Source organism: Chinchilla lanigera, unplaced genomic scaffold (assembly GCF_000276665.1).
Source record: "Chinchilla lanigera isolate Chin_1 unplaced genomic scaffold, ChiLan1.0 scaffold00057, whole genome shotgun sequence".
NCBI lineage: Eukaryota > Metazoa > Chordata > Mammalia > Rodentia > Chinchillidae > Chinchilla > Chinchilla lanigera.
This window is the reverse complement of record NW_004955458.1, coordinates 14,995,655-15,023,187: the sequence shown is the minus strand read 5'-3', so window position 1 is coordinate 15,023,187 and position 27,533 is coordinate 14,995,655. Positions and strand designations below refer to the sequence as shown.

Here is a 27,533-nt window from a genome sequence, read left to right as displayed (position 1 = left end):
GGGACAGACCCATTATGTAGCAATAGGATGGGGTGCATCTTAGAATAAATGATAAAGGACAAGTTCATTGCCATAGTATTAGGGGTCAAACAGGACTTCTTAAAGTGTTAAGTTCAGGAGTTAAGATCACGTGCATGGCTGGGGAGGTAGCTCGGTGGTACAGTGCTTGCCAAGCATGCAGAAACCCTAGGTTCAAACTCTAGTATCATAAAAAACACCTAACGTATGTGACATATTTAGTGGCCAGCATGTTGTGATGTTAAATTTGATGTTAACAAATTTGGAGATAGAAACCCCAACCATATTGTGCTCAAAGACAGGCTGATATGGTCAGAGAAATCTTCAAAGAGGGATTTCATTTAAATTAGACCTTACCCAGTTGGCTAGGAGAATTTTACATGGAGATGATGAGGGCATGGAGGGAAGATCCCAGGACAAAGTTCCGTGCAGATGGCCCCTACTTTGACCTGGGTGTTAGCGCCCCGGTGACGATACAACCTGGCCTTGCTCCCACACAGCGGGGCACGTGGGGGATCCGGTCTTGGGAACCGTGGGGAATGTGACCGAAGACAGTGCAGCCAGATACTGTAATATCTTGTCTAGTGTCTTGGGAGTTATTACATTTCAGGTTTGACGTCTCTGACTTTTTTGCAAAGAAATACATTTCCCGGGGAACGTGATAGAAGGACTGTCATGGGAAGAATGGGCAGCTCTTTTAGGTACAAGTAGGTGACCCGCACAGGTTTGCCAACAGGCCGGTTTCTGGAGTCTGTTTCCGCGGCCCCTGCGCATGGGCTGGTGAGGGTCTGAGCTGTGGCTGCCCGCCAGTGGCCGCCCCTGACTGCAGGCTCTCGTGCACTCGGACCTGCTGTGGACACTGCTCTGGTGACGCACTCATGAAACAGCACCTGGCTCTTGCCTGACTTAGAAACGCCCGATGGGCGCCTTTCTGTCAGGTCAGCAGGTCTCTGCAGAGCGTCTGAAGCAGTCAGGTATCCATCTCTGCGGGCAGTAAGTTCTAAGAATCAAAATAGAGCTAGGTAACAGAAAGCAAACTTTGGGGGATAACTTTTGGGGAATAATGTCCCTTGAAAGATGAAATTTGAGAAAAACTTGATTGTAGAGAAATTTTGAGGCCAAAGGACTGGGCAGGACAAAGTCCATGGAGGGGGAGTGGGCTTCCTGGGAGCACGGGGTAGAGAGGCAGTTTGTGTGGCTGGACCATAAGGAGTGGCAGGAGGAGAGGTGAGGTTAGGAGGAGGCGAGTCCCTTGTCCTCCGTTCTAAAGATTTAGTTCTGAATGAGGCACGAAGCTGCTGGGCGGCTCTGAACAAAGCATCATGAGCTGATTTAGTTTTTTTCTTTTTTTTTGCATGAGGAAGGGACCCAGGGTCATCCGGGAAGTAACCCTGTCCACCAAGGAATTCGCCCAGGGAGGGCTGAGCTAAGTCCCTAGCCCTTTCTATTTTATTTCATGTTTAAATTTTGAGACAAGTTCTCACTAAGTTGCCCAGGCTGGCCTCAAATTTGCAGTCCTTCTGCCTCAGCCTCCTGGAGGCAGGCTGGAATGCAGGTGTATGCCAGCACACCCTGCAGGATAGTCCTGTAGTGCAGAGCTTTGCCCTTATGAGGGACTGGAATGTGGAGGTGTCTTAAAGGGTCAGTATAGCAGACAGAGGCAGGAGACGGTGGTGGTGATGAGAATGATGGCTGAAGCCCGGGGGGAGGGGACATTTGCTGAAGCCATGTCTTGAGTTTCCCTGAGTAGGTGAGGGAGCCTGGATCCGGTGTGCAGTGGGGGCCAGCGCTGGGTAAGAGCGCGGAGAGTTCATGCAGTGCAGCAGAAGCCGGGGTCATGGACACGGAGATAGCTGGGAGAGGCTGGCTCATGCAGTCTTGGACTGCCTGGTATTTTTTTTTTCCCCTGGTTGTGGCTAGTTTCTCAGCAAAACAATAAAAGTCAACTGATAAGGAGAATGATGCTGAGATTCGATGGGTTGAAGAACAAGAATAAAACACAAAGCAGACATTCAGAAGAGGACAGTGTGATGCGGAGGGAAGTCCTCAGGGTTGCCACTTATCACAGGCTTCCAGGCCTCTCAGAACGTCTCTCAGCTCAGCGGCTCTCGGTTCTCCACTTCTGCTCAGGCTGACTCCCAGTTCTGTTGGAGCACCGGAGCACCGGTGTGCTTCACTAAGGTGCCGGGGCGTGTGAGTCTGAGTCTCAGCTGCACCCCTGGTCTGTCTCTGGCCTTGCACGTTATTTACTTTTCTCATTTCCTCATCTGTAAATCGGGATTAGCAACAGTCCTTACTTTTTGCGGTTGTCATGAAGATTGTAGAAGTAACGGATGCAGAGCAACTGACACGTGGCAAATTCCCAGGACTTATTAGATATTTTCACTGCTGCCACCCTTTCGGCCCTCCATGAAGAAATGTTTCCTGAGGGAAAGGGTTGTTTTACTTGTCTTGTGGCCTTCAGGATTTCTCTTTTGAGTAGATGTTTAGTAAGTATTAGTGAAATGGGGCTGCATTTAAACAATACCCGGTGTACTGCAATTGACCCTCTGGAGTCCTGGAAATCTGAGAACTCAGCAGTTCTCTTTGAAGGCATTGTCAGGTGTCAGGTTTATTGTTTGAAGGCTCTGCTGTCCTAAAAATAAATCCATGGTGCATTTCTCCAAAGCATATCTCACACATCCACATGTCACCTCATTTTTTGAACAAGTACCAGCTAGATTGGATCCTGTTGTTCTGGCATCTTCCCTGGGCACCTGAGTTTTATGAAGCTGCTAGGGAAGCCGGGCGAATGAGATTAACAGTTTGCAAATCAGATGAAGTTCTGAACCCGTTGGTGAGAAAACAGTTGCTTCTGTTTCTTCCTGCTTTTCAATGCGGTGCTCACAGTGGTCAAACAGGCAGACAGAAAATTAATTAGGCAAGCTTCTATTATTATCTCAGAAAGGCCTCATAAATCGAGCATTTGCTAAGGGGAACTGCTTTAAAAACAGTAAACTGGGGCAGGGGCTGTAGCTCAGCGGTAGAGTGTGAGCTCAGCATGTGCAAGGAGCTGGGTTGGACCTGAGCCCCTGACAAGAAAACAGTACAACTTCTCCATGTCTGCCTGAGAGGAGCTGTGAGACTGGCTGCAGAGGTCGTTCAGGTTGTCATACCATGCTTTTGCAGGAACATTTAATTGTAGGGAGATGGCAGGAACTGAATTTTATTAATAAGCACTGTGATGATGAAATGTGATTACGATGAGGCAGAAGAAAGGAGAAACAGGAGTCAAGCAAGGATCACGGGTCTCGGTCATGGGAGTGTACACCAGGTGAATTCATTCTAAGCGGGTTTGAAAAATTACTCATAAATATTGGAATAATCACATCCCCCAATTATGTAAAATTACCTCCCTTTCAATCCCATAAAACAGTTTCACGCCATTATCACCTCAGCCAAGGAACGTGTAATGATGTGAAACTTCAGATTTCCACGAAATGTTCCATGAAAAAATGACAGTTGACTTTCCTTCACTTGTATTTACTTGTCACATTCAAAGGAAGCAGATTTCATTATGTTATGTAAACAAAGTATCCCGAAGGCGCTAGCTCCTGCTGTTTCAGTAAACCACCCTGTACTTAGAAGATTTCTGTGGCTTCCAGATAAATGCATTTCTCACAACCCAACCTAAGCGGGGCGGAGTAGAGCAACTAAGGAATTGGTGATGTCATCCTGTGTGTGGCAATCCTTCAAATTAAGAGGGGAGGGCCGGAAAGCGCAAAACCCTATGGCTATCTTCTGCGATTTGAAAGAAATGTATTAGAAGCCCTGTACAGTTTGTAGCAAAACGCAATCCACTAGAAAGTGAAAGGGATTGCTCTTTTAGGTAGCTTGGCTTTGAAAGCCTGCGTGCCGAGCCACCGGGTCAAGGTCCCCCTTTGAGCAAAGGCGGAAAACCACTTGTTAGCTCCTCGCCTCTGCGCCCTCCTCCCTGTGGTTCCACTCTGTTTTCAACTATTTTATTTTTGGTAAAAGTTACAGTACATGAAATCGCCGGCCGGCTTTTCTAACACGGGAAGCCGCTCCAATATAAAAAATGGGTGCAATAGGGCAGAGGAATGCTATTTTATTAACAGTTGGCATGAAAATCCCTCTTAGAAAGGGAAATGTATTTACTCTGAAAAATACCCTAAGAGATTGGAGCGCAGGAGAGGCTCGGAGGGGCAGAGGGTGTGGGCCGAAAGTTTCTGAGACAAAGGGAGCAATCTGGCAGCAACTTGGGAGAGCGCCTGGGGAGAGGCGGGAGGCTGTGGGTGTCCTCAGGGTGGGATTCCTCCCTGTCCTGGGGCGCAGGCCTGCACCGAGGTGACTGAACTGCAGAAATATTTGGTGCAAGTAATTTTTTTGTGGCTGTTGCGAGAAATTTGCTTAAGGGTTGGGCTTGTGCCTAGATCAGCTGAGTAGAAGAGTTTGCACAAATAGCCCGGAGAGAGGAAGAGAAAAAGGCTTCTGGAAATAAACTTGGAGGAATATTTTAGAGATGGTGTGTCCCCAGATCTGGATGGGTTTGTTTTCTTCTCTGAAAGGGGCAGAGACTTCTGACCAGAATCGCTATGGGGGATGGGTGGGGATCCACATTGACTGTCTTACTTGCTTTGTTTTTTTCTTTTGGTTTGCTTTTTAGAGACAGGGTCTTGCTATGCTGCTTGGGCTGGGCTTGAATTCACTATGTCTTTCAGTAACCCTCCTGCCTCAGCCTCCCGGGTGCTGGGATTACAGCCATGTGCTGCCATGCCAGGTGTGTGGACCGTATTTGGGAGCAAAATTCTACACACCAAGCGTCCCAGCTGTTTTTGCAGTCTTTGAACTGTTCAGACTTCAGTTTGTGAAGAGTCTACTTGGTGGAATGTAATGATTCTTTAGTAGAATAACAAACTTTAATATTCTAAACTTATAGTTTATAGGTACTCAACACCCATTTTCAAAACTTAATTAAAAATCCTGTAGAATGAAGGATATGCTCAGAACAGAAAAGGCATCTAATACCCTAGATAGTAATCTGAGAATGATTCTTCATAACTGGGTGCATCAAAAACTTTTGTTTGGGGTTTTTTTTGGTTGTGATTTTTTGTTGTTTATGTGAAAACACTCAGAATGATGCAACCAAAAGGGAAAAAATAAAAATCAGACAACTTTCAGCTTTATTTTTCTTTAAAGCCAGTCATCATCTCTTGATAAAGGAGAGGTTAAGCAAACCAGCCTCAGCGGACCACTCTTCTCTCCAAGGACATCCTGGGAAGAGTTAGCCTGGATAGCCTTGAAAACAAACAGAGCAAACAAAACACAGGAACACTTCAAGAAGGTGTGTGGCATCGTGTCTCTGTGGTGGCTCACCCACAGGACGAGTGCATATCCAACACACCGCCTTATTACATAACTGATCTATTTATTACCGCATACAGACACCCTAGAGTCTGAGGGAGTGACACCACCAGACGCTCCAGCCCTTGGTCGCGCGGATGCCCTGTCAGTGCAGCGCCCTTGCCATCCCACGCCCGGTGACCTTACTCTGTACGGTGTCGCTCTCCGCCAACTTGTTCCAAGTCCTTCAATGTGTTGCGGTCTGTATTTTCCACCTTTTGTTTTCCCCGGTCAGATACAAATTACCAACTAGGGGAGGGAGGACCAAGTAGCCACCTCGATTTTCTTCTTCTTTGGGGTCTTTTTTTCCTGAAAGTTGGGGCTCAGTCTTTGGCTGTCTCCATGTAATGATCTTGGACCATGGTAGAAAATGCACCAAATAGGATCATATGAATTGCTGTCTAGCCTTAGTCAATAAGCCTGTAGGACTTTTAAGAAAAGTGTACCTGTAAATGTCCTGAATCCAGCATTGTTAAGCTGTCATCAACATTCCTGTCAATGTTTTACTGTTATAATGTTAGGTGAAATAGAAGTAAAAGCATTCCACAGGATCATCATTTTAAAAGAAGGAATTCCAATCCTATTTTCTAAAGAAATTTTAGAGAGTTTCAGATCTCTGCAGCTGCCAGTGTAGTACTCATCTATACCTTAAAACCGGGAATCAGGGGTTTTTGTTTGTTCAAAAATGATTCTCTTAAACTCTTCTGTATTCAAAAAATTAAAACCTTTCCTTGAGGATAATTCTGCCATCACAGATTATGCGTTAACTTTTAGATTCAGTGGTTTGATACCTGTTAGTCACTTGCTAATGTTTCATAAGGATTTCCTGTATTGGTGAAAGTAAAGATGACTGGGGAGGGGAAACATTTTTGTTCTTACTGTACCCTTGTTCTCACACTAGAAATCTATCCTGTGATGTGCAAAACAAAGTGAATTATTTTTAAAAGAAAAAGATAACCAAAAAAGAAAAAAAGAATGATTCATCATTGTCAGTGCTGCTCTGAGGAGCAAGCGAAGCTGGATTCACACACCTGACCCTCCACACGTGATCATCATATCTGCGCTAGGACCAGGTCTTGAGAACCACGGAGGAAACAATGGATAAAGGACAGAAACATACTTGACCACGGCGTCACACTGTGCTGGGTTTTCGGATATAAAACTGCTGATTTATCACCTTCAGAAATGACTCAGTGTGCACTAGATATTTCTCTGGCCTGAAGTTTCAGGCTGTGTCTCCCCTCCACTCAGAGAAGCCTCCCTTGACCAGCTCCTGTAAGTTTTCCCCTGCGCACCTCCCTGTGGATTTTCTTCACAACCTTTATCCCCATCGGAAGCGATCCTGTTCACTTGTTTTTTACTGCTTTGTGTCCTGCCTGCCAGTCATTGCCATAAGAGGATCAGGAAAGCAGGAACCTGGTGTGACTTGTTTATTGCTGCTTCTCGAGCGCTAGCATAATACCTGGCACGTAATCAGAGCTCAGTACGGTAGATGTTTGTTGAATCACTTAATGACTTTCAATTGGCATCAAAGCCACAGAGATGATCAAAATCCTAATAGGCCACTGCAAATATAGTATGCTACTTTTATAAAGGAAATACCTACTGAGACAGTCTATGCTAATATTTGGTCTAATTCCTTTTTATTATCAACTTAATCTTGGATTGTGTACAGGATGATCACACTATATCTTCAGGATACTTTGCAAGAAAAAATCCACAATTATGTTCTTTGTGTTCAGAGTGAATACAGAGATTGAATTAAATGATATAATGGCAGAGTTCAATTTTAATATGGAGGAATGTTGTGACATTCAATTTTAGTTTTAGGTTAATAGTATCATTAGACTATGTTACTAGATCATTAAAAGAATGAGTTTTTTTCTTAATTTAAGGGAAAATTCAGTAGTGGAAGCTAGATAGCAATACTCCCTTATAAGATCCAGCAAATTTAATATTTATAAATTTAAAATTTACTTGAAAACATGATTATGGACAGGCAATATATGAATAAACGTATTTAAATAAAAATTGTTCATTAGCATCATATTATGGAAATTTAAAAGATTTCAGAGCTAATACAAATGCATTATTTTGGCAGAGTCCAATTTAGTTTATATTTTATAACTTACTGCATTGACTTTTTTGGGAGTGTAGTGATATTATTTGTTATGTGTTTGTTACAGAGGCTTGGTTTTATCAAGTGACTAGATTCAAGCACCAAAATTATTAATTTTATTCCACGTATATTATTTTCTCTACCCATCTACAAGAAAAACAACAGAAGCACCACTAGATGAAACAGAGCACAAAAAATAACGTTTCAGAAACTAAAAAGAAGTTTCCTTTCTATAATTGGTGTGTGGTATTTATTATTAGCAGATTACAGAAAGAAGTGTTTTCTGGTATTTATCTATACACTTTTTTTTTCTCGAAAAAGAACAGAAATCCATTAGTTGTCTATTCTATATAACAAATCACTATCAATTTAGTGGATGAAAATAATAAACATTTATTATCTCTCACAGTTTCTGTAAGGAATTAGAGGGTAGCTTAACAGGCTGGTAATGGCTGGCGGTCTCCCACGAGGCCGCACCCAACATGTTCGCCAGGGTTTGACTGGGCCTGGCAGATCTCCTCCAAGATGGCGCGCAGACATGGCGCGCTCACATAGTGCGCTGACGTGACGCGCTGACGTGCACACTGACATGGCGCACTGACGTGACGCAATTGGTGCCAGCTGATGACGGGAGGCCATGCTTCTTCGTGTTCCCCTTTGTAGGGCTGCTTGAATGTTTTTATAACGTAGTAGTCCGCCTCCCCAAGGGCAGGTAACCAAAGAACAGTGTGGAAGTAAAATTTACTTTATGATCTATCTTTTTAAAAATTTTAAGCAGAAAAAAGTAAAAATAACAATAAAACAGGGTTTCAAAACAGGTTAGTAGGAGAGTAACAATAATTAATACACTTTGGAAGTCATACACCATCACTTCTACCGTGTTCTGCTGGTCACACAAACTACTCCTGACAGAACATGTGGAAGGCCTACATGAGGGATGAAGTGCCTGGGGGTAAGAATCACTGGGGATCGTCCTGAAGGTGAATACCAGAGGGAAACATCAGGGTTCTCTTAAAGTGTACCACTGTTACACATTTTGATTGATTTCTACTTCTCACTAAAATGTGCTTTGCAAATTATGGGGTTCTATATGCCTCACCTATCTGTATATTTATTTCTTTCCCTATATTTGGGAAGTTGTCTGCCATTATTTCTGTGAACAGTTTTTTTTTTTTAAAATACCATTTGTGTTTTTTTCTGGTTTTTTAGTTATTCCAATTACTGTGGTACCTCCATTCATGAATGCTTTTGTCTGTGAACAATTTGGTTCATGAGCAGAAGCATTTGGCAAAAATTTTGTTTGCATCAGGTTATGAATATGACCATGGCCTTTTGTCCCACATGAACAAGAATGTGGCCATTTTTCCAGAATTGTGGAATGAATTAAATTTGTGAACTAAGGTATGACTGTATTCTTAGATTAGTTTTCTTTGTGTCATCTGGCTGCTGTTGAATCCATTTTTCATGTTCTGTTATTTTCAAGGTGTCTCTGAATAGTTGGTCTTTGAGCACGTCTTATCTTTTAGTCTGAAATTCTGTCCCCCTGTTGATTGCTTCTACTGCCTGTACTTTCAATATGATTTTGATTCTCCTGAATTTCTGATTAAACCTTTTCATGGACTCTACGTTGTTGGTAAATCGGTCAGTTCACATTTTATAACATTTTGTTTAGTAACTAGCTTTTTATTAGTGTTTTCTGGGATCTTCTGTGTCTTTCTGGTTATCATTTCCATGACCTGTTTAATTATATCTCCTGTGACCCTGCTGAGCACCGTTTGATCTGCTTTCTAACCCCCGCTGTCATCCTTTTGAGTAATTCAGGTGTATGGCTTATCCTGTTCTGCCCCAGCGCCCCCTGGACTGTCTTTGGGGGAGTTGGGAGTTTTGGGAGGCATTTTGTTGCCTTGTTTTCTGACATCCCTCTTGTTTTGTTTGTTTGTTGTGTTTTGTGCTGAGGTTTGTGGATGCTCATAGCCTAAAGACTTTGTTGCTAGCATAGAGATGTCTTTAGTTGCCTTGCAGTGATATACTTTGTATGGCTAACTGTAATCCTTGGCACAGCCCAAGATCTGACCACCTTGGTTAATTTGGGAGAGGAGAATGTAGTTTAGCTGACCCAAGCTAGTTCTTTGGGAATCTACTCTAGAGGTAATCTAAGTGTTAGTTTATAGAGAAATAGTGACAATTATGCAACCTTGTTAATATCAAGTGAATGAGCTACAGTAGTGTCACCCAAGACAAACTTATAGCTGGGTGTGGTGGTGCATTCCTGTAATCCCAGCACTCGGGAGGCTGAGGCAGGAGGATCATTGTGAGTTCAAGGCCAACCTGGGCTACAAAGTGAGCTCAAGGCCAGCCTGAACTGCATAGTGAGATCCTGTCTCATAAAGACAAAAAGACCAAAAAAAAAAAAACAAAACCAATTATGTACTACCCTTAATCCTAGGAAAAACATTCACAATTATGATGTAAGCATGAAGACAACCCAGGTATTGACTTACATGTAATAGGTACTAAGTGGGATATCTCCATTAGTGGTAGAAAAGAACTTGACAGTAACTTTACAGAATTGAGTATTTTTTTTCCCCCAGTACCAGGAATCGAACTCATGACCTTGTGCTTGCCAGGCAGGCGCTGTGCCGCTGAGCTAAATCCCCAGGCCCCAGAATTGACTACTGAAAGATTAACAAAGCCTTACTGTTGTACTATGAAAGATAAAGGGTTTGGGAATGGGGGAATCAGGAGGAAGAGTTTGAAACCTTACATTCTGTGATATGAGAAGAAAGGGAAGTGGTACAAAGGGTTTGACTGCCTAGTAGAAGGGTGTTTACATAATTAGGTCAGGGTAAGAGAAAAAACTGAGGATAAATGGTTGATGACAGAAAAAGTGGAAGGAATAAGGGTAAAAATAGGAGAGAAAAAATTAAAAGGAGAAAAATTAAAAGAGAAAAGAGGAAAAATTAGAAAAAGAAAAGAGAAAGAATTAAGAAGAAGGACAAAGAAAAATCCTGCAAGCTTCTGTAAACCGGCGAAGCAGTGAGAGGGAAAGAAGAGAAAAGGGAAAAAACCCAAAATAAAGCAAAATTAAAAATGGCGCACATGCTGACAGAAAACAAAACCACAAAATTAGCAAAAAAACGCACAGCAACACAAAACACCCAAACCCAAACCAAATCAACACGAAGAAGTTTCTGTGTGATTCCGAACGTAGGGCTTTGGTCTGTTCTCTAAGAGTCTGGGCCGCGTCGAGTCAGGACGCGCCCTGCTCCTGCAGGCGGGTAAGGCCGGCCCGGACTGGGCTGGACGCGGCAGGGCCGGGGCGAGGGCAGCGCAGGCGGGGCGCTCGAGTGCGGGGCCCTCTCTCGGCGCTGCGGAAACGCGGCAGCGGCCACGCGCACCCCGGGTCCCGGCGGGTGCTGGTCCGAGTCGCGGCGGGTGCTGGTCCGAGTCGCGGCGGGTGCTGGACCGAGTCCCGGCGGGTGCTGCAGTCCCTCTTCTCCGTAGACCTCCTGCCTTTCTCCTGCACCACCCAGGCCCGGGGCGGGAGCAGGCGCTGGTCGCCGCTTCCTGTCTCCGCGTTGCGTTCCATCTCCAGTTTCTCTGTAGGTTTCAGTTTTACCGTCAGATCCAGTTTTCAGGGTCTACTCCCCCAGCCTTTTCTTCCTCTCCAAGTGACTTCCGAGAGTTATTTCTGGGTTCTGAATCGCAGAGGCTGGGCTGCTGTTCAGCATTTCACCATTTCCCTGGAAGTCAAAGGTGCACCGAGCACTTTTTGAGTCGCAGGAATCCCCATATACTTTTGGTATACTACCTGATGCACAAGTTAACTCACCGAAGTAAATTTAACTTAAAAAGCCTCATATACTGTATAACATTCTTCTTGATTTGTTTCCTAAGCTTGTTTCCCCGTTTGGTTAAATTTTTTTAAAAAGCCATTCAAGTAAAAAATTTTTACAATAGGTAATATACTTACAAAATTCAAGGTTCACCCTGCTTGGGAGTCATTAGACTTTTTGAATCTGTGATTGGTGTTTTCCCCGTTTTGGAAAATTCTCAGCTATTATCTCCTTAAACATTTCCACCATACTCATGCTTTTTTACCCCTGGAAGTTTAATTAGAGGCGTGCCATCTTTTCCACCTATCTTCTGTGCCTTTTGTGTGTTATATCTTTGCTTCTCTGTGTTTCTTTCTAGACAAGTTTTTCTGAAGTACTCTCCATTTCAGTATCTTTCTTTCTCCAGCTATGGTGATATGCTGTTAAAACCACCCATTTAGTTTTAACTGTAATTATGATAGAACATTTTAATTGTTGCTCTGTTTGATTGTCTAACAAAGTCTGCATGGTCACTCTTCAGTTTCTTTTTATCTGCATTTATTTTCAGGCTTGCCTTATCTCAGAGAGTACCGGTAATAGTTATTTTGTAATCTGTCTGATAATTCCAGTAGCAGATGTTTTTCAGTGTTTTCCACTTTCTGCTCCTTGCTCTAGTACTTTGTCTCTCCAGTGGTTATGAGCTACTCATTTTCTTTGAAAAATTATTTGTGAGCCCGCAAAGATGTTGGGCTCCTCCAGTGGTGATGCAGGCGTGCTCTGGATGTGCGTCTGGGAACACAACTAGTCCTTGACTTTTTCGCGAATCACCCAGTTTGTGTGCATTTGGCTATCAGGCCTCACGAAGGCGAGCAGGGGGCGTCTTCCCAGATGCCGTTTCTTGCAGGTCCTTGGGGCAAAAGTGGAGTTTGATTCCTCCTTGGAGCGAGGGTTCGTCCACCAGTCCTTCCTGATCTGGAAGCCCTATTACATTGCCCAGGGAGCTCTAGGCTTCGTCTCCCCCAGCATCTCCAAAGGTCAAGGCTTGGCCGGGCTTGGCCCACTGTCCCCCTGACATCTGGATTCCCTTCTTCATTACGCTTTTGGTCTAGTGACTTCTTCTTAACATTCACTTAATGCTTTTGAGATTTGATTAACATTTTGTCTGATTGTTCCAGTTATCTAGCCTAGTCTTACGGGAACCAAAGTTCTGGTACAAAATTTAACAGCTACAAAGATATACAGTAATATCTCTGTGTTATCCCTGCCTTCCTGGTTACCATATGGTCATCTTAGTAGATGCTAAAAGTACATTTGATAAAATTCAGAGCTTGTTTATACACCCATGTGCGCACGCACACACACACACACACACACACACACACACACAATTGGAAAACTAAAAAAGGAAAGCCTAAAAATTTCAAAATGATTTGATATCACACTGTAGTGGTTAAGAATTTGGGGCATTCTTATTAATGTTAAGAGCAAGTCTAGGAGACCTCCGTCATTACTTCTACTCTAGACCAGCAGCCCTAGGAAACACTGTACCATAAGGACAAGAAACGACATTGGAGAGGAAGATAAAATCTTTTTTTTTAATTTGCAAAGGATATAGTTACCTATATGTTGAACGAATAAGAAAGCATTGAGTTCACTAGATAAAAATAGCATTGGTATATCAGTAAAAATTAATGGAAAATATATAATTCATAATAGCAATAAACTATGTTAACTTTGAATAAATCTAAAAAATATTTATAATAATTTATGGAGGAAATAGAAGGTTACTGAATGACGTTGAAGTTCTGAATAGATGGTAATATTTACTATTTCACGGAAAAGAAGATTTAATATTATGAAGTTGTCCATTTCTCTAAATTAATGTATAAATTCAGTGCTTTCTATAGAGCTCTCTAATTATAGTTGGTATGATGTTTTCAATTCTTCTTTATATAGAGGTTGAAAAATACTATATAGCAATGAATATTATTTATGAGTTCTTCATATGCATTTTTAATGGTAAAAATATGTCCATGATAGACCTTTAATTTAGGGTAACCTAAGTTGGAAGCAAGGAGAATGGAATCTGGGAGAAGTATGTAAGGGACTTTGGCTATACTGTACTGAGAAATTTCCATCTGTCCTTTAATTAAATAAATTTAGCAAAATGTTAATATTTGAGAAAAATTGATGGTGAATACACAGATGCCTAACTTATAAAATATTAAACATGTCTATTAAATAACTATAAATATAGTATAAATTAAGCATATATATTTTGTATACTTGTTGTATTTTAGAAGAAATCATAGAATCCTGTAATCAAGGAGAATGATTCAGTATGGGAAGTGATATTATAATTTATCACATTAGTAAGCTGAATGATTATGTTAAAGATTAAATGCTAGAGAATATAGTAAGCAAGAAATAGGTAAAGAAATATGTAAAGAAAACCCACAAAACTAATTAAGAATATCATACTATATCTGAACAAATCAAGGAGCTACCATGTTCCAGGGTAGGACAATCATATTGTAAATGTGTTGATCCTCTTCAAGGTAATATGAAAATTTAATGCAGTAGATTTAGTGTTTCTGTTTTAATATTTAGATCTTTGATCCATTTTGACTTTAGTTTAGTGCATGATGATAAACATAGGTCTAGTTTTAGTCTTTGGCATGTGGGAAGCCAGTTTTTCCAGCACCATTTATTAAAGAGGCTGTCTTTCTTCCAGTGAACATGTTTGGCCCCACTGTCAAAGATAAGGTAGCTGAATGTGTTTCTAGCTGTGTCTGCATCTTCTAGTCTATTCCATTGATCCTCAGGTCTGTTTTTTTTCCAGTACCATGCTGATTTTATCACAGTAGCTTTGTAGTACAATTTCAAGTCAGGGATTGTGATGTCTCCTGTCTTTCCTTTGTTGCCCAGGATTGCTTTTGCTATTCTTGGTCTCTTCTGGTTCCAGATGAATTTTAGGAATATTTTCTCTAAATCTATGAGGTATGCTAATGGAATTTTGATAGGGATTGCACTGAATCTGTATAACAGTTTTGGGAATATGGCCATTTTCACAATGTTGCTTCTTCCTATCCATGAGCAAGAAATATCTTTCCATTTTCTGAAATCCTCTTCAATCTCTTTTTTTCAGAGTTCTATAATTTTCACTGTATAGGTTTTTATTTCCTTTGTTAGGTTGATTCCTAAGTATTTCATTTTTTTCGGGGGATGCTATTGTTAAAGGTGTGGTCTCCCCAATTTCTCTCTCAATGTGTTTGTTGTTTGTGTTCAGGAATGCTATTGATTTTTGAGTGCTGACTTTGTATGCAGCTGTGCTACTGAATTTGTTCATTAATTCTAGGAGTTTTTTGGTGGAGTTTTTGGAGTCTTCCATGTAGAGTATCATGTCATCTGTAAATAATGATAATTTCACTTCTTCTGTTCCAATCCTCATTCCTTTTATTTCTCTCTCTTGTCTAATTGCTTTGACTAATGTTTCCAGAACTATATTGAATAGGAGGGGTGACACTGGACATCCTTGTCTTGTTCCTAATTTTAGAGTGAAAGCTTTCAGTTTTTGTCCATTTAGTATGATGTTGGCTGTTGGTTTGTCATAGGTGGCTTTTATCAGAGTGAGGTAAAGACAATCTATTTTGATTTTCTGTAGGATTTTTTTTAATCATAAATGAGTGTTGGACTTTGTCAAAAGCTTTTTCTGCGTCTACTGGGATGATCATGTGCTTTTTGTCTTTGGCTCTGTTGATACGGTGTATTACATTTATTAATTTGTGTATGTTAAACCATCCCTGCATTCCTGGGATGAATCCCACTTGGTATATAATTTTCTTGATGATTTGCTGCATTCTGTTTGCTAGTATTTTGTTGAAGATTTTTGCATCTATGTTCATTAGAGAGATTGGCTTGTAGTTCTCTTTTTTGGTTGTATCTTTCTCTGGTTTTGGTATCAGGGTAATACTTACCTCCATGAATAACTTAGGAAGAATTGCTTCCCTTTCAATTTCATTAAAGAGTTTGAGAAGAATTGAAGTTAAATCTTCTCTAAATTTCTTGTAGAATTCAGCTTGAATCCATCAGGACCTGGCCTTTTCTTTGTTGGTACATTTTTAATTACATTTTCAAATTCATTGACTGATATTGGGTTGTTCATGATTGTTATATCTTCTTGATTCAGCTTTGGTATGTGTGTTCCCGAGGAGGAGAGGAAAGGGGAAACAAGACAACTGACTAACCACTAGGAATATAATACAGTTGGCCTGTTTTCCTCAACTTCTAAAAGTTTATAACATTTATAAAAATAGATTAAAGTTTCAAATATTAAAAATGAAATTATAAAATGATAGGAAGAATACATAGAAGCACATTTTTGTGTGTGTGGTACTAGGGATTGAACCCAGTGCTTTTGCACTGAAATACATTCTCAGCTCTTTTTATTTTGATACACAGTGTTATTGCTAACTTGCCCAGGCTGGCTGCAAACTCTTAATCCTGCATTGGCCTCTCAAACAGTTGGGATGATAGGAATGCATCTTCTTGTCCAGCTGTGGAAGAATAATTTTAAACTGCTAGAATGAGAACTCTCTATCTGGGCATGATATTAGAACCTACAAACCATATAAATAAATTATGGACAGGTTTAATTGTATTAGAATAAAAAAATTTAGAGTGGTAAAAGACATTAAAACAAAACAAAACAGAACAGAACAGGGTAGAAGAAAATAATCACTGCAAATAAATGATTCCTATCCATCCTAATCAATGAGCTTATGTACATTGCTAACATTTACTAGGAAGTTTATTATGTGCCTGGCACTGTTCTAAGTGCTTTTTAATTTTAAGCCACCAAAAAAATCCCACAGCAACCCTACAAGGTAGGAAATATTGTTATTGTCATAGATGAGGACATCGCAGTGGAGGGAGGTGAAGTAACTTCTCCAAGCTCAGGTCCCCACTGAGTGGCCAAGGCGGAGTTTGGATCCAGATTGGCTGGTTTCAGCATGTGTTCCCTTAGCTGTCCTCCTGCTTATAAAGCAATTAGAAAAATGAGTAACCTCAATTGAAAAATAGGCCCAAAGGAGAAGGGTAGAACAGTCGTAGACGTACAGAGGCCAATAAATCGTGACAGGGTGCTAAACTTCACTAGTCAGCAAATAAATGCAAATTAAAGCAACGTGAAACTTTCTCTTTTGTGCCCAGATTGGTAAAAAAAATGAAAGATTGAGAGAGAAAGAGAAAATGAAAAATAAATATTAGAGAATTATAGTAATTAAGGATTTGTGGATACTGATGTTTTTATATGTTGTTAGTAAGAAACAAACTGCTATGACATTGTAGGAAGGCAATTACATGGTATTAATCAAAATTACAAATTTACATGCCTATTATTATGTATCACAGAAGTACACTAATAAAGCAAATTGCTGAATGATGAAAATGTCTAAGCATTTCAATTTGAGTCCATTATTAAAAGTGTAATAATAGAGTAGCTTACAAATTTTTACTTAACAACTGAAAGGGATATTCTATATAACTGTTTTTTTTTTGGTAACTATTAATTAAGCTCCTTAAAGGTTTTATTGATAAGAATCTCTCTGGAGTTACCATTTTATTAAGCTACATAAAAATTATTAAGCTAAATAAAAAACTTTCACCTGCCTTTCTTTAGATTAGCAATGTACTTTTATAGAATTTAGTTAACTAATCCCCAGAAATACGCACACAGGTGTGACACAGACATAAAATAAAATGTGACTTATATTTTAGAAATCATGGGGTAGGCTGGGGATATAGCTCAATGGCATAAGTGCCTGCCTGGCAAGCGTGAGGTCATGAGTTTGATTCCAGGTACCAAAAAGAAAAGAAAAAAAAAAGGAAAAAAAAAGAAATACTGGGTAGACCTGTATTTTCTGATAGGAGACAATGTCCAAAGCAGGGCAGTGGGTGATCACATTTGGATTAAAAATAATCTGTGTCAGAGCCAGGCGTGGTGGCGCGTGCCTGTAATCCCAGCACTCGGGAGGCTGAGGCAGGTGGATACTTGTGAGTTCAAGACCAGCCTGGGCTACAAAGTGAGCTCAAGACCGGCTTGAACTGCATGGAGAGACCTTGTCTCAAAAAGACAGAAAAAAAAAAAAATCTGTGTCATGTGCCCAAGCTACCCCATTACCAATAACTTTAATACCTTATTTCAAATAATTTATTTTCCATTTTCTCCAATTACTTTGGGATACTTTGAGTGTTCTCAAGCTAAATAACTAAGCATTTGGAAGAGGACATATTTGAAAATTTTATCAGAGCCCGTTAAAAATGAAATTTTGATAACACTGATAAAATATAGTAAAATTAGTGAAAATGTGTTTAAGGAACATAGCTTAATGTGCATAGTTGGGATGGGCTTTATCTGTACCCTTAAGACTCTGTAATGACTTTAACTGAATAGAGATGTCTTACTGTCCCTGAGGGGACAGTCTGGTACTACAAGGATCACACCGTGATTGATAGCAGTGCCTGAAATAGGTCTGTTTATTACAAAGCAAATGACATGCAGTGATTATAATTCAAAAATGCCCATGAGAAATGGGGAGGTGGAAGTGGTCCCTATGAAGACCAGTGACCGTTACTACTAATGGTAGCAGATGTACCAGCTTTCCAAATATTTGGCGTACTTAAACTCACGACTGGATAGGCCTTGCATAGGGAGAGCCTTGCATTTTTAAACAGCAATCGCATGCAGCAGCCCCTCGTTGCCCCTGGTTTCACTTTGCAAGGTTTCTGTTACACATGGTCATATTCTGAAAATATTAAGTGGAAAATTCCAGAAGTGAAAATTTCTTTACAACTTTAGGCTGTAAATTTCACAATATTCTGAATGGTGCAATGAGCTCTTTCCCTGTCCTCCTCTGTCCCACCTAGGATGTGAATTACCCTTTTGTCTCGCATATCGGTAGTGTATATGCTACCCATATGCCAGTTACTTAGTAGTTGTCTTGGTTATCAGACTGACTGTCACAGTATTGCTGTGCTTGTGTTCATGTAACCCCTGCTTTACTTAGTGTCCCCAAATGTAGGGTTACTGACCCAGGGGAAGCGCCAGTGCATAAAATATCAGCGGAAGATTGACCCTGGTACTGTGTGGCAATGCTGCATATCTAGGTTTCAGACATTCACTGGGGATCTTCCACTCTATCCTGGACGATAAGGGGAGTCTGCTGTGTTTGTATATTACATCAATTTATGATATACTTCCATATATGCTTTCTCGTAAGACCCTCCTAACAATCCAGACCAACAGTGTACTATCATCCCTGTAGGGCAGATGAAACTACAAGTGAAAGTGGTTAAATAATTTAAGTAAAGTCATACCTTCAGTAAGCAGAAATTCTCATGTGTAAAATCTTTCAGATCAGATGTTTTAAAAATGTGACACATTCAACAGCTATAGGGACAAATTAATACATGGGGGATATTTTGGACACTGCTAAGTTTTTTCCACATAAGAACTACATCAGTGTAATTTGAACCTTCATAATATTTCCAATGGAGACCAAGTCACAGTTGAAAAGGCTGAAGAGCTCTGAAGTTGAAGCCCGCAATTCTTAGAGAAGCTGGGAGAGCTACTAAACTTATTTTCCTCAGCTTAAAGGAACCAGTTAAAAAAAAATGAGGTTTATAGGTTAATTCAGTGCGGTGTCCACTTGTTCTCTTTTCTATTTTCTGCTTTGTTGGTTTTTCTGAGAATCCGTGTTTGTAGGTGAAGCTGAAGGCAAGTTAGTTACTGGATACTCACGCATATAATACCTCACAAAGCGCCTGGGGTGGCAGAAGAGGAGAAACTGAAATGACCACATTTCCTGAAAAAATGAGAATGTAAATAGGAAGAAATAAAGCCAATAAGAACAAACACAAAACTATAACTGGAGAAGCGTGAAATAACTCAGCATGTTGAAGCGTCACTAATAGGAAAATTGAGAGAAAATGGTCAAGGTAGAGTTGGGCTGGTCCAACTGGCAAATATTGGACAAAATTTGAAACCCGTTTCAGTCCAGGGCTAAGGGGGATGAGCTGGGTCAATTTCTTTGGTGTGGCAGGAACTCTGGGGGAGGGAGGGTTGCTGAGTACAAAGGAGTTGCCAGTGAACGTGCTAGAGGCCTGGGAAATAATATAAAGAAGTGAGGCTGGAGAGACAAATTTGACAGTATAATCTGTGACCCCATTTAAAAGATGTATTACCTTTAAAAATGTCAAGGAAGGCATGTTGCTTGAGAATTGTATATTTTTCTGCATGCAACAGTTTGAAATTTATTTTTTTGTACTGATTATAATGGGTATCAGAAGCTTAAATAAATATGTGGCAATATATATTTATTATATATGTAGCAAATCTGTGCAAAATATATGAATGCTTTATTTCTCCCGGTTGATGTATAATTGAAATAACATGGACCCCTCTCTGACCATATATATACTGACTATGTATATCTAATATATATCATATACACATACGTGAGACAGCGGAGCTCTTTTTGAATTTCGCATTTTTAGGTGGCACATAGTAGCTGTACCTACTTATGTGGTGCAGAATGTACTGCATTCTGGACTCAAACTCAGCAGCCTTGACTTCAGAATCTTGGCTCTCCATACTCTTATAACTCTACGTAAATTGTCAGTGTGTTCAAACTCAGTGTCTCCGAGTTCTGTGAGGATCTCACAAGATCATGTGTGTGAGGGCCTGGGGTGTCCCTGAGCAGTACAGGGCATGTTTAACACGTGTGAGGATTTGGATGGTTCGGTGCCCAGCACTTGAAGAACGTAGTGTGTATGAAATTACCTGGCGTGTGGTAGGCAAAGTGCTTTTACCTTGTGAAATGCAGTGTCTTTAAGGAGGAGGTTGTGAGGTTGAGTGGGACATGGGTGGGTGTGGAACACGTTTGGTTCACCTCTTGGGTAAGGGTGAAGCATGTCTTTCCATGAAGCGTTCAGGAGGCTTTGTACCCCTCAGCATCACCCAGCGTCTTGAGTCAGCTCTGAAGCAGTAGGCCAAGCCGTAGTCATGGCCTTCCACTTCACGGAGGAAACACTTATGAAAATGACTCTTCTCCCCATAGAACTTACTGCACTGTAGAATATTTCAAGACTCCAGAATGGAAAGAAAATCTGTAATCACATTGTTTATATTTTTGGTGTATTTTCTTCCAGTCTTTTTTGTGTTATGTATACCTAAATTGGAATCAAATTACATGTCTTTTGTAACATGATTTAAAAATATTAATGCTGTACAGGAAGCACATTCTAATATCATTAAACATGAGAAATATTTTAAAACATGACTTTGAATGGCTGATGTATCCTATAGTACAGCCCTATCAATAACTCACCTAAACATCTCCTATTTTTGAGGCTGTTTTGAGTATTTGTTATAATGCATATCACTATAGTGATCACCTATATACATAAATCTCTGCTTATTTTTGTTTTTTGTCTTTTTGAGACAAGGTCTGGCTATGCAGTTCAGGCTGGCCTTGAGCTCACTTTGTAGCCCACACTGGTCTCAAACTCGCAATAATCCTCCTGCTTCAGCCTCCTCAGTGCTGAGATTACAGGCATGTACCACCACGCCCGGCTGGTTATTTCTTTAAACAATCTTTCAAGATAGATTTCTGGAAATGGAATTATTGGATAAAAGAGTACAAGCATCTGTAAGTCTCCTCTCTGATATTGAAGAATGACGCTATGAAAAGGTTGTGCCAGTTTTGTAGCCCTGTCAGCACTGTACAAAATCAGCCTTTCCCAGTACTCTCAGAGCAAGGCGCTTCCATGAAGACTTCCTTCACTTCTTCTTTTTCATCTTCACTATAACATACATATTTCCTCTTGAGGTGTTTTCTAAAAAGCAGCAAACCAGTAAACATGGTAGTAAAATTAAAATCAAGATAGAACTTCTCACGTGAAATTGCAACAGGCCAACCATTTCAGACTTGTGGGAAGACTGGAAGGATGGTTGCCTGGGAAATACTTCATGAGTCACTGTTTTTAAAACTGCCAGAGCCAGGAAGCAGGGACTGATTAGTGGGACAGGCCGTCGTGTTTCTACTTCATGTATTTCTAGAAATAGCACCATGTTATGCGTGTGTTAAGTGCATCAACATTAATAAATGATGATAAAACCAGGAGATGAGCTACTTTAGGCAGATTTGGCCCTGACCCGGTCATGAACCTCTATTAATTAGAATGAGCAGTCTTCATGCGTTTATGTTTATCTATATATTTGCCTATCTCTGTTACTGGCCAGGGGAGTTTTGGGAAACTAGGGTTTTTGTCTTTGTTTTACAGCCAGAAGTTGAGAACAACACTGGTAATATAATACTGTGGATGAATAATTTCTTGACGGCTGGATGCAAAGGGACTTTTTGAATATAATAGCAATGAAGAAATCTCAAAGGAAATTATTGCAAGATGTGAATATATAAAAATAAAAAATGTCTCAACATGACCTTCGTCTTCCACAAATATCTGACAAATCAATAGGAGAAAATATTTTTGATAAGCTTGACAGAGATTTAGTACCTTTCAAATATAAATAACCTATAAATAAGAAAAATATCGAGAGCCCAATAGTTAAGTGGGCAGAAGTCATGAATACATAAATCACCAAAGAGAAAGTAAAAATGACTAACATGTATGAAAAATGTCCAGTTTACTTTTCCTTTTTTTTTTTTTTTTGCTGACAGTGCTGTGGGTTAAACTCAGTGAGGGAAGTGCTCTATGTATGAGCTATACCCTTAACCCCCAACTTCACTTTTAATCAAAGAAATGCATAATAAAAAACAAATACCATTTCTGATCATTAGATGAAAAAAGTTCTTTTTCTTTTTTTTAAGTGATAATAAACCTGGGAAAAGCAGAGTGAAAGGGAATGTATTTTGGTACAAGATTTCTGGAAAGCAATTTGGGACTATGTAGTAAAAGCCTTAAAGATGATCATACTCTTTGACAAGGGTCCCACTTTTAGATATTTATCTGAAGCAAGCAATTTGAAATGCAAGTAAAGGTATTCTACAAAAGAATAAAAAAGGTGTTTTATTGTAACAAAATATTAGAAAAATTAAAAAATCCAATAGCAAGGGATGATTCAATAAATTGTGACATAGAAAGTAGATTTCATATTCTTTTAACATTATGTTAATGGAACTAGCAAAATAACATGGTAACATACTTATAATATACACTGGCACCTTGGTTCACCAACTTAATTTGTCCCATGATTCCGGAAAAGATGACCATGTTTATGTTTGTGCAGGGAAGATGTCGGCAGTGGTGTTTGTAACCCGATGCAGAATTCACAAACACAAACAAAATTTTGCCAAATACTTATGTTTGTGAACCAAACTGTTCACCAACGTAAGCACTCATGAGTTGGGGTACCGCTGTCATCTGAGATGAAATAGTGTTGGTAAAATGGGCTTTTCTGTGTGCCTGTACATACACAGAAAAATTCACTAAAAAGAAATACAGCAATTTACTAGCAAGGACTACTTCTTCATAGTGATTTTACTATGCTGTTATGCACTTTTTGCATTTCTGTGAGACAGTCTTGCTCTGTAATTTAGGCTGGCCTTATCTCACTATGTAGGCCAGGCTGTCCTCAAACTCTCCGCAATCCTCTTGCCTCAGTCTCTTGAGTAGTGGGATTACAGGAGTGCACCACCATGCCTGGCCCATGTTTTGTGTTTTTAGCAATGATAATCTACTGAAAATATGACTTGAAGTCAATAGTATTTGTTTGTTTTGGTACCAGGAGTCGAACTCAGGACCTCATGCTTACCAGGCAGGCGCTGCACCACTGAGCTATAGCCCTGGCCCTTGAAGTCAATAGCATGTAAAAGAAACTTTGCTAAAGAGCAGCAAGAAACAGGCAATAGGTAGAAGAGAGGTTTTCTTTCTTTTTTCATTTTTTGGTGGTTCTGGAGATTGATCACAGGGCCTTTGCACTGAGCTACAAACCTAGCCTTTTTATTTTTAATTTTGAGATAGGGTCTTGCTGAGTTGCTTAGCTGCCTACGCTGGCTTGAAACCATGGCAATCTACCTACCTCACCCCCTCCCCACACCTGGCTAGGAGGCTCTTACAGTGAAAGACATTTAGAAATTATACTGTGGGATATGAATTGCCTAAATTGAACCAAGAAGACATAAAAATGCTAAACAGTCAAAGGACAAGCAATGAAATTGAGGCAGTAATTAAAAAAACTTAGTAAAACTAAAAAACCCCCAGGACTTGATAGACTTACTGGTGAATTCTACAAAACCTTTAGGAAGGTTATTACACCAATACTCCTCAAACTCTGTAATGCAATTGAAAAGGAAGGAGTGCTTCCAACGAAAGCTGGCACACTGATTCCAAAACCAGACAAGGACACAACTAAAAAAGAGAACTGCAGGCCAGTCTCTTTAATGAATATAGCTGCAAAAATCCTCAATAAGATGTTGGCAAATAGAATGCAGCAAATCATTAAAAGGATCATATATTATGGCCAAGTAGATTTTATCCCAGGGATGCAAGAATAGTTCAACATATACACTCAATAATACAAAGAAATTAATGCATAAACAGAAACAAAGACAAAAATCACACAGTCATATCAGTAGATGTAGAAAAAGCTTTTGACAAAATCCAACACCCCTTCATGATGAAACCCTGAAGAAAATAGGTATAGAGGGCTCTTATCTCAATCTGATGAAAACCATGTGTGGCAAACCAAAGGCCAACATCATATTAGGTAGGGAAAAGCAGGAATCTTTCACTATAAAATCAGGAACAAGACAAAGATGCCCACTATCACCTCTCCTGTTCAATATACTGCTGGAAACAGGCAGAACAATCGGGTAAGAGAAGGAAATACAAAGGATATGTATAGGGAAGGAAGAAATCAAATTATCAGTATTTGAAGATGACATGATCTTTTATATTGAAGACTAAAAAAATTCTACCAGAAGACTTCTAAAATAGCCAAATTCAGTCAACACACAAAAATCAATAGTGTTCTTGTACACCAGTGATGAACATATTGAGAAAGAAATTAGGACAACAATACCATTTGCAATAATATCAACAAATTAAATTCTTAGGAATTAACCTAACCAAGGAAGTGCAAGACCAAGGAAGTGCAAGGCCTCCACAGTGGAAACTACAGAACTCTGAAAAAGGTTGAAGAGGACATCAGAAAATGGAAAGATATCCCCTGTTCCTGGGTAGGCAGAGCCAATATTATCAAAATGACCATATTACCAAAACTGATACACAGATTTAATGTAATCCTAATAAAAATACCAATGGCGTTCCTCACATAACGAGAAAAACACTTCTAAAATATGTATGGAACCTGAAGAGACCCAGGATAGCAAAAGTGATGCTGGGTAACAACAGCAAAGCAGGAGGCGTCACAATCCCAGATTTAAAGTTATATTATAAAGCTATAGTGATAAAAACAGCATGGTGCAGGAGCAAAGACAGATCTGTTGATCCGTGGAACAGAATAAAGGGCACAGGAAAACCCCCCAAAAGTTCAGCCACCTGATCTTTGATAAAGGAGTTAAAAACATATACTGGAGGAAAGATAGCTCCTTCATTAATGGGTGATAGAAAAACAGGCTATCCACATGCAGAAGATTGCAGCTAGACCGTATCTCTCACCAGGTACTAAACTAAAATAAAAATGGTTCAGAGATTGAAATATCAAAATAGAAACATTTAATGTGCTAGAATATAGGGCAGGTAAGACTGTTGAAATCATAGGCATATGCAAAGACTTTCTGAACAGAACCCTAACTGCACAAGAAATAAGAATCAACAAATGGGATCATATAATATTAAAAAGCTTCACAGCAAAGGCAACAACAAACAGAGTGAAAAGACAACCTACATAATGGGAAAATTTTTTTCCAGCTACTCCTTGGAGAAGACTAATATCTAGAATATATAAAGAATTAAAAGCCATTAGACCACCAAAATAAAAGGTGCAATTAAATAATGGGCAACTGAAATAAAAAGACACTTCACAGAAGAAGAAATACAAATGGCCCATACATATATGAAAAAAATATTCAACATTTTGGTCATTAGAGAAATGCAAGTTAAAGCAACACTGAGATTACGTTTTATTCCAGTAAGAATGGCAAACATCAAGAAATCAAACAATAACAAATGCTGTTGAGGCTGCAGGGGAAAAGGAATGCTTACGTTTTTGGTGGGAGCATAAACTAGTACAGCCAGATGGAAATCAGTATGGAGATTCTTAGAAAAACTAAAATTCTATTTGACCCGGCTATTCCCCTTCTAGGTATCTTCCCCAAAGAGTTAAAGACATCATATGATAGTGATACACACACCCGATGTTTACAGCAACACAATTTATAGTAGCCAAGTTTTGGAAGCAGCCTACATGTCCGTCAACAGGTGGATGGATTAAAAATATAGTATTTGTACACAGTGGAATACTACTGTGCTTTAAAGAAAGATGAATTTGAACCAATGGATGTACCTTAAAAACATAATGCTAAGGGAAATAAATCAGATGTACAAGCTTAAATGCTGCATAATTTCTCTCATATGAGAAAACAAAGAATACAGAGCAAAATACAGATTCTACCAAATACGTATACATCAGGAAAAGAAAAACTGGTATAAATATTTTAATACTACATTTATTGTGACATCACGAGATTAATACCAGTTACCTCTGGCCTCTGCAATTGCAAGAGGTGCTCAGAGTGGTGGCCATTCGCTCCCAGACACTTACTAGTATGGCGAACTGCTAAAGTGTGTATACGTTATTTTTTGGAATCTGTAAAGGAAAGAAAGAGTGGCATTTTCCCACAGTGGTGTACTACTCTGCCATAAAGAAGACAGATTTGATTTATTTGTAGGAAAGTGGATACACTTTGAGACCAGAAGTTTAAATGAAGTAAATTGGACACACAAGCTTAAATGTTGCATGGTTTCTCTTATATGAGAAACCTAAAGTATAAATAAATTAAAGAGCAAAATAAAAGATAGATGATAAGAAACAGGGAGGTAGACCAAGGGAGGGGACCAAGAGATGGAGGGAGGGTAGGGCAGGAGATAAAGGAGATCAAAGGAGGAGTTACGGGTATGTACCGACTCCCCCAGCGAAGGTAGTCGCTGTGTACCGCAAAGGTGTGCGGCTAAAAAAACCCAAAATAATTAAAAGATACTAACGCAACGCAACACAAAGCAAACACGCGCGAAGAGTGGAGAGGCGGAGGTGCCACGAACAGGAGCAGGTTCCCACGGGGCTGAGGTCCTGGAGCGCAGAGCTCGGGGCCGGAGAGACCCTCTGTCCCCGTGCCTGGGGGGACGCTGGGGACAAGTGAGTCAGCAGGGCGGGGCCGGAGAGATCCGCCTCTGACCGCGGGCTTCCCCGAAGGAGTGACCGCGGGCTTTCTCTGCTCAGAGTCCCTGTGCAGCTCGCCAAGAATGCGAAGTTCTGAAGCGCACAGAGCAGAAAACAAAGCGCTGTTGTGCCGCTGCCCCTCCCAGGCCGACGCCTGTCCCTGTTCCTCTAATCGAAGGTTGGCACCCGTGAGCCAAGGCAGTCCTGGAAATCCCCATTTCCACTGATCAATGAAGTTCTCATACTTCAGCCGCTTACGCATCTCTTGAACCAGTGTTCCTGCCTCCATCTCCTCTTCACCGTCCGGTCTACGGCCGCAGTAGTTCTCTGGCTCTCTAGGGTCATTTGTTTGTTTTCACTTCCCATTTGTCCATGGCGCTGCTACCAAGAAAACCTTCCAAAAATCCAGTGAGGAATTTTCGATAACACTCTTTAACAGACTCCAGTTGTCTCCAGGACAAAATCCAAATTCCCGTGCAAGAGATACAAGGCACTGTTTGGATTAGTTCTTGTACATTTTCTTTTTTTTTTTTTTTTTTTTTTTGGTTTTTTTCTGGTACCGGGAATCGAACTCATGACCTTGCACTTGCCAGGCAGGCGCTGTGCCACTGAGCTAAATCCCCAGCCCCTGTTCTTGTACATTTTCAATTTTATTTTTTCACATTATTTGCTTTCTTTCGTTCCCTCCCTCCCTCCCTCCTTCCTTCCTTCCTTCCTTCCTTCCTTCCTTCCTTCCTTCCTTCCTTCCTTCCTC

The 27,533-nt window shown here is 40.2% G+C and overlaps 1 long non-coding RNA gene across 2 annotated transcripts in view; it reads left to right on the top strand.

Annotated features, from left to right (window-relative positions):
- LOC102005231 overlaps window positions 1-27,533 on the top strand; it is a 47,391-nt gene that overhangs the window by 2,416 nt on the left and 17,442 nt on the right. The window contains exon 3 of one of the 2 annotated variants that reach the window (XR_263001.1): window positions 6,323-7,084. The exons of the other annotated variant lie outside the window; for it this stretch is intronic. This is a non-coding gene — a long non-coding RNA (uncharacterized LOC102005231). Of the gene's footprint in view, window positions 1-6,322; window positions 7,085-27,533 lie in introns of those variants that run through there. 2 annotated transcript variants of the gene reach the window in all.